We start from the raw sequence: 8260 nt of genomic DNA, 5'->3' as shown, positions 1-8260 counted from the left end.
ACTGAATCATTTATGAGCACATTACATAAATATATTTACATTTTGTGCTACATTTTTTGCATTTGGCCTAAAATGCATCTCTGGAGTTTGACACTTTAAATTATCCTTTCTTGAAATTAAGGCCTTTGGATAATTACTTTTATATAAACCAAAAATTAACTCTGCAACCTTTCTAACTAATTTCTAGATATAATTTTTTTTATAGTTTTATTTTATTGCTGTACTTTGAAATAAATGGTAAAAAATAGTAAAAAAAAATATTTAATCTTTCTACCAATTTTTTTCTTCATACAGACTTTTGATTAAATATTTTAAGATAGATTTAATACTGTAAATTTAAATAAATATTTTTTATTTAGAGCTACCTAAATACATGGAGAGGACTATTGATAAAATATGGTAATAGCTATCCACTTGTCACTTGCTCCTGAGCTCATATAGATTCTGGTTCTTGGAAAATTATGCCTGGTTTGCAAGTAGAATTACTGTACTGAATTACTTTTCAAAGTTTACATTTTTTAAAATACATATACTTATAAAGGAATATCTTAAATACAAAGAAGTAAATGTAGCTGTACACAGAACACTTCTTGAGTTTTTAGACAAGTTAACAGATAATGCAAAGAAGACTACACTAAAGTTTTTTTGCAATTTGCCATAAATTTCAATTATTTAGTACTGATGGCCATTAAAAAAAAGAGATGAAAGCATCTCACTGTAGTCCACTGGTATCAACTGGATGTGTGCTGACAATGTAATTGACACTTGAGCTGTAACACTGACACGAACAATTCTATGGCCATTTTAATGAGGAGAAGAAAGCGGAAATAAAAGCTGCATAGACAAAACACAGGTCATAAACAACAATTTTCCTAAGAGCCTGTGATGGACTCCTGAGCTGGTAAGAGCTCTGAAACGTTCACATGTCCAGATCTTCTGTGGAGGGCTCCCTATGAGGACCAAGACTTTTAAGTTCTGAAAGTACAGTTTTATTAGACTATAAATCAAGATAGTAGACTTTAAAAAAGAAAATTCAAAGTGACTTGGGGAACCATAGCATGGATAGAAGGGTTTGTACCCAACACATCCATTGTCTCATATTTCTTTGTAAGTGCGCCTTGTTTCCAGGCTTGGTTTGCTCAGTAACCTTCTGTGCCGCAGCAAACTGCACAGCTTAGAAAATGAGTTTTTAGAAGCCCTTCCTTCTTCATCAAAACTGACATCTCCCCACCCCCTTCAACAGTCTCGTAGTCTTGCTGTTTGATCTGCCTTTCCTCTAGCTTTTCGCAACACTTCTTGCCGTTTCTTCTCTCTGTTGTATTTGACCGGGACCCGTAGTCTCAGATGGCAAGGATCAATCTCCCTTTCAAAGTGGCTCTACCTGACACAGTATTTAAGGAATGAACATAATGTAATTATGCATAAAGAGGGAAAAACCAAGTATTACCTCTCCTGATGTCTATCTTCCTACTAAGTTGTACTATTTATAGTAAAAAGGCATAGGAAATAGCAAACAAGATAATAAATAATGGTCAGATACTACCATTAACCAGTAACCACATTTTCCATGAACGCCAAAGAAATTTCATTAACACTGGAAGATGGCATGCTTTTCCATGTATAATCCCACCCACGACTGAACTGACAATCACTTGAAGTCATCCTGCAGCTCCTCCATCCAACATTTCAAACACTCTTGTCAGGTCAGAAATCATGGATGGTCTACTTAAAATCACTTTCCATCCCCCAAAATATCTTCATGAACTCCTATATGCCCCACTGACATCAAGGATCATTTTGGAACTTCCCTCAGATCTCTCATGTGTCCTCTTTGTCTCAAAGACAAGGCTTTGTGTGACGTGAATGAACCTACAGTCAGTGCCTCAGGAATGCCATGTAAAGCCAAACAGGCAATTTTCTGCCAAAATCTGTCTGATTCATTCTGTCACATTCCTAGTAGTCTAAACAAATTTACATCATACTAAAGACAGTAAAGAAAAGTAAAAAATTAATAATTTTCATGTACAATAGAAGCAGCCTGAAACAGATATAAGAACTGTCACTATTTTAGTTGCAAAATATGCAGATTTTCTGGGGGGAATCCTGTACCTACTTAACATGAAGATCCAGGACAGTCAAGTTTCTCACTGGTTTTGCAGATCTGATTTCCTGTATGTTTTCTGATGACATTCACAAGCATGTGAGCTCCAGATCTGACAGGGATTCAAGAGGAATTGAGGGATGGGTCACATTACAAAGTCGGGGTCTGCCACACAAACACTGCGGTGAATACTGATCCCTCCTGAGAACAACTGACTCTTTGACTTCCTCATTAATGGGCATAAGAGTTAACATTTCCCCACACATAGACAATTATTTTCTAATGTATTTCCTCTGTCTACTTGGTCAGCTCTGAGCAGAAGCAGCTGTATGAAAACACCTGACACCTTTTCTGAAGCTAGAGGCAGAGGGGAATGTGGTACAAACATATTAGTTATGCAAGCTCCTTCCTGTCATCATTTTGACCTAGATTCAGCAGAGGACTGTGGTTCAACTTTAAGGCAGTAAGAAGTTCTACTACATTCAAAATAGGGCAAATTTCATGGTTAAAATAGTGATATCTGAGATGCTTTAGTGGAGAAGGCAACTGTGAGCATCCTTGTTTACTGTGTTTTGGTTACTGTCAAAACTGCTCATCAACAATCCCAGTAGCCAAGAATGAGATTTCCTACTTATCATAAACACATTAGGCTTCCTGCAGCTCTTAACTTTTCTGAAAGTGAATCACCAGACAATTAATTGATTTATCATTGTTGTCCGGGAAGAAACTAAATTGCTGGAAAGTAGAGAAGATGTCAATAATGTTATCTTGAGTCAGACAGTGGCTTGGCATGGGATGTGAGTGGGTACATAAATTAATTTATATGCATTCAGGTAAAACACAAAAGTATCTCATGGTGAAACTGTAAAGCTAACTAGTCAATTTCTGCAGGGATGGGATGCCACAGGACATTGTAAAGTTTTGATTTGAATTCATTTTACTTTGTTCTTGCTCCATCTTCCTTTTAAACTGATTCTGATATTTCTTATAGGGAAAATAATCCCTCAGAAAAAAAATTAAATAATAGGTTTATTACTCATTATTCTACCTATAAAGTTTTCATTTGTTGGTCATCCCTCTCCACATTAGAAAACTCTTCCAGAGCTCTGGCTACAGCACAACCTGTCTAGTGTCCTTCAGGACTCAGGTGCCCAGCTGTACAGCCTGCAGCTCCCTCTTTCAACTGGGAAACCTCAGCCTCTTGGTTAACTCAACAGATGCCCCTTCCTCCTTCAATATTTTCTCTATTTCTCCCTTCATCTTAAATGCTGTAGTTTTCCCCTAAGCCCTTGTATTTGGTACAGGTGCCCAGGCACTGGCAGGGCTGGGGAGGTCTGCCAGGACCAGTCTCCTGTGTGGAACACAGCCCGTTCCAACCCACCCACTCCAGGTCACAGCTGAACCCCTCAGTCATGGGTGGGGTGCCTCTGAGAATGTGTATTTAAGAAAGGGTAAATAATACTGCACAGCAGTTGACAGAGAGGAGTGAGAAAAAATGTGTCAGAAACAGTCCTGCAAATACCAAGGTGAGAGAAGAAGGAGGGAGAGAGGGTGCTCCAGGCACTGGAGCAGAAATTTCTCTGCAACCTCTAGAGAGGACCATGATGAAGCAGATATTTACCCTGGGAAGAACACCACACTGGACCAGGTGTACATTCCCTGAAGGAAGCTGCAGCCTGTGGGAAGGACCCATGCTGAATCAGGGGAACAGCATGAGGAGGAAGGAGCAAAAAGAGGTGCTGTTATGGACTGACCGTAACCCCCATTCCCCATTGCCCTGCACCACTGTGTGGGAGAAAGTTCAGAGTAAGGAGTGAAGAAATGAAGTTGATGTTTGGAGGAAAAAGGGATGTGAGGAAGGTGTTTTACTTCTTGTCTTCACTTCTCATTGTCCTGTTCTATTCCCAATTGTTAATAAATCAAATTAATCTTCCCCAAGGTGAGTTTGTTTTACCCATGACAGTAATCGTTAAGCATTCTCCCCGTTCCTTATGTGAACCCATTAGCTTTTCCATCCTATTTTCTACCTATCTTGTTAAATAGGCGAAGAGAGAGAGAGCAGCTAGCAACCTTGGCAACCAGCCAAGGTCAACTCACCATATCCAAATCCCCCCAAAAAACAGAAGAAACAAAATAGTACCCCCACTCTATTTGTTACTCTGCTTGACTACTGCAGGTTCTTTCAGCCCAGAGTACATCTTGTGTAAACAAAACAAACCAAAATCCAAATTGCTGAAACGCAGGCTGCCTTAATACTGCAGAACTCGGATTACTATCACTTTAAAATGCTCATAATTCATAAATTGTTCCTTCAATACACTTACTCCCAATCCTGTCTTACCTTCTCTATGTTTTGTACTAGTGCCTTCTTTGGAGGCTCAGAGAAGCACTAAAGCTGTTTATAATGGGAGCATTTGCAGAAGGGAAAAAGAAGCTGCAGTAGCAAAGAGGAAAGGGCAAGGGAAGATCCTTATCAAGTGCATTGCTCTGTAACAAGGAGACCTGTGCTATCACACTCTTTTAAATTTCATCCATGCAAAGGTCAGCATATACAAAGACAATCAAACTCTCTGTGCATATCACGGTTAAAACACTACCCTGAGTGTTCGCTGCCTGCTGTGCAAGGAGACCACTCCTAATATATACTTGTGTCCTCACACATTGTTACTCATCTTTTGCTTGCAGATTTCTTGGCTACGGGACAACACGTGCTTTAAAATAGCACTTGTAGGCAGTCATTCAAATCACACACCTGATCGTGTCTCTGTAATTGCGCTCAGAGACATTTGCCACACTGCCCTTGATCACAGCGCAGTGTGCTGCATGCTTTAGCTCACATGGCTTTATGCTCATGCCAGGTGTCACCTGGAGGCCTTTGATGGCCAGCATAATGCCCAGTACAATCTTCTGAACACATCCACTCAGTAAATAATGTAGCACTTACATGACAAGTTTATTTCAGATCCCGCTTATGAAAGTAATTGGCACCCTCTGGTGGTGTGTGGCCCCTACTGCTGGAGAGCTCTCCCCAGGTGCTATAAGCAGCACCAAAAATATGGTACCACTTTCTGACATGATGACAAAATCACCTACAAGACCTGTGAAAAACGTCAGAGCTGCTTACTTCTGAAAAAAGGCTCTACTACATTAAACCGCTTAGATTTCAACCCACTATGCTTTCCAGGCTCAAAAACAATTAAGAAGAAGCTATTCTTCTTTTTAGTGCCTAGATATTTGAAAAATCAGACAACCCAAAAACAGCCTAAATTTTTACCTTTTCTTTGGGTTTAGGATGATACAAGTTTACAAAAACACCATAGGGAATTAAAATGAGGTCAATCAGGAAAATACCAGAACTATGAAGTTTGCAGTTGCTTACTTACACGTGTCTCTTTCTATAGGAAATGTTACAGTAGAATTAAGATTTAACTTTTTCAGGTTTTTTTTGGTTGTGGGTTTGTTTTGTTGTTGGTTTTGGTTTGGTTTGGTTTGGTTTGGTTTTTTTACATTTTACAATAGCAAAGTAGAATTTCAGTGACAGAGCTAATCTAAATCAAATTTCAGATTAGTTTGACTGACATGTAGGAACAAGGAAGATAGCTTTACTGGTGCCTACCCGGTCAGGCGGAAGATTATGTAAGCTCCCCCAAAGCATTTGTTCATAGAAAGGGCAACACACAGAACTGTACACATCACATGTCATGTTATGAAGGGCAAAAATGCAAATATTATCAGACCTGGGGCTATGTGTGCCCTCATTCTTTTCTTTTTGTCAATGGAGCGTTATTGCTGACAATATTGAGAATGTCATGGCCATTACTCTGGCAACACATGAACTAGTGGGGTAAAGATGACTGATTTTGCAAAATCATATCTTTTGCAGACAGCTGTTCACATTTGTAAAGTACAGGCAGGAGTTGCAGTTTATTCTGCACTGGTCCAACAGCCATTTTTGTTGCCAAGTAATAACTGGAAATGCTCTATTTTCCGTAGTGTCAACCCAGTCTTGTTGCTGTTTTCATGGAAGTGCTTTAGCTCATGCCTCGGGACCCCAGAGCTGCATGTAGTACTTCAGGTGGGGTCTCCTGAGGGCTGAGTAGGGTGGCAGAATCACCTCTCTCTCTGCAGGAAGGCTTTCAATGACTTCTTCTTTCAGTCTGTACTCATATCTGGGATTGTGGTAACCCAGGTTCAGGAGCTTGCACTTGGGTTTGTTGAACTTTATGAAGTTTTCATGGGTCCACACTTTAAGTTTGTCCAGGTCCCCCTGGATGACATTCCATCCTTCTGTTGTGTCAACTGTACTGCTCAGTTTCATGTCCTCTGCAAACTTGCTGAGGGTGCACTCAATCCCCCTTTCCATGTCATTGATGAAGATATTGAAGAGGACTGGTCCCAAGACAGAGCTTTGAGGGACACCACTGGTCACTGGCCTCCACCTGGACATAGAGCCATTGACCACAGCTCTCTGGTTGTGTCCATCCAGCAAGTTCCTATCCACTGAATAGTCCATCCATCAAATCCCTATCTTTCCAATTTGGAGATAAGGATGTCATCTGTGACCTTACAAAAGTCTAGCTGGATGATACCTGTTGGTCTTCCTTTGTCAACCATTGCCATCACTCCCTCATAGGCCACCACATTTGTCAGGTACGATTTGCCCTTAGAAAAGCCTTGCTGGCTGCTTCCAATCACCTCCTTTTCTTTTATGTGCCTTTGCATATCTTCTAGAAGGATCTGCTCCATGATCTTCCTAGGCAAACAGGTTCACTGTTCTGTAGTTTCTCAGATCTTCCTTTCTTCCCTTTTTAAAAATAGGAGCAATGTTTCCCTTTTTTCCGGTCACCAGGGATTTCACCTGACCACCATGACTTCTCAAATATAATGGAGACCAGCTTGGCAACATCAGCCAGTTCTCTCCGGACCTTGGAATGCAACTCATCAGGTCCCACAGACTTGTGGTTATTTAACATTATCAAGTGGTCCTGAACCTGTAATTTGCTTATAGTGGGAAGGATTTCACTCACCCATAGCAACCCAGAGGACCACAGACTTGAGAGAAGTGGAAAGTCTGACCGTCGGTGAAGACTGAGGCAAAGAACTCATTGAGTGCCTCAGCCTTCTCCATATCAATTGGCACCAGTTCACCCTTCTTGTTTATCAGGGGGGGTACATTCTCCTTGGACTTTCTTTTCCGACCCATGTAATTATAGAATCCTTTCTTGATAAAGTCCTGTTCCAACTTTGCCTTAGCTTTCCCCACCCTACACATTCCAAACATATCCCTGTACTCTCCCCAGGACACCTATTTCTGCTTCCACTAGCTGTGCATTTCTTTCAGTTTGAGGAGCAGATCCTTGCTCAGCCATGCCAGTTTCAGGCCTGCCTTGATCGGTTTCCTAGACACCGGGATACAGAGATCTTACAGTCTAAGAAGGTGGCCTTGATGAGCTGCCAGCTCTGTTCAGCCCCTCTGTCCTTTGGCAGCTTCACAGAGGATCTCATTCACCAACTCCTTAATGAGCTGAAAACTCGCACTTGCAAAATTCAGGGTTTTGACTTTGCTTCTCCTGATTTACCACTTTTTGAGGCTGGGGGTTTTCCTCAGTTTCATCTTCATTCTCTCTTCTAGTGTTGACACCCAATCAGACACAAAATGGGCTGAAATTGGAAGTTCCAAAAAAGGAGCAGTGACAAGGTTGCACAGAACTATAAGTCCTGGTAAAGTCTGATGAGATTCCAGGACTACTTCCATATGTATCAGGTACATTTGAAAAATGTTTCATGAATAATATTTAATGGTGGGGAAGAAACAACATCATCTTCTTTACTTGACGGTAGAATGCGAATGTCTATATTTTCCTTAAACAGTCTCTGTCATTGGATAAGCTCTCCGAATGTAATTAAAAAAGGTTATGTCAGCCTCCATGGTGGCTAGAATTACAGAATTTAAGGCTGAGAAAGGTTTCATCTTGTTGTCTTCCACATCAGGACAAGGAGGAGCTGGAAAACAGCCTATCTATTTAGTAAGGTAATAATTCAGCTATTGGCTGCAACAACTTAAGAAAGATCATACTTCTAAAAATCCTCTAATTAAAATTAATTCTAAAAAATTAATTGGTCTTCGTTTAAATATTTATAATTTAATCTCTGGCAGCA

Source organism: Pipra filicauda, unplaced genomic scaffold, assembly GCF_003945595.2.
Source record: "Pipra filicauda isolate LSUMZ 115617 unplaced genomic scaffold, ASM394559v2 scaffold61_size3293851_pilon, whole genome shotgun sequence".
Taxonomy (NCBI): domain Eukaryota; kingdom Metazoa; phylum Chordata; class Aves; order Passeriformes; family Pipridae; genus Pipra; species Pipra filicauda.
The sequence above is the reverse complement of the archived record's forward strand: the minus strand, read 5'-3'. Positions refer to the sequence as shown.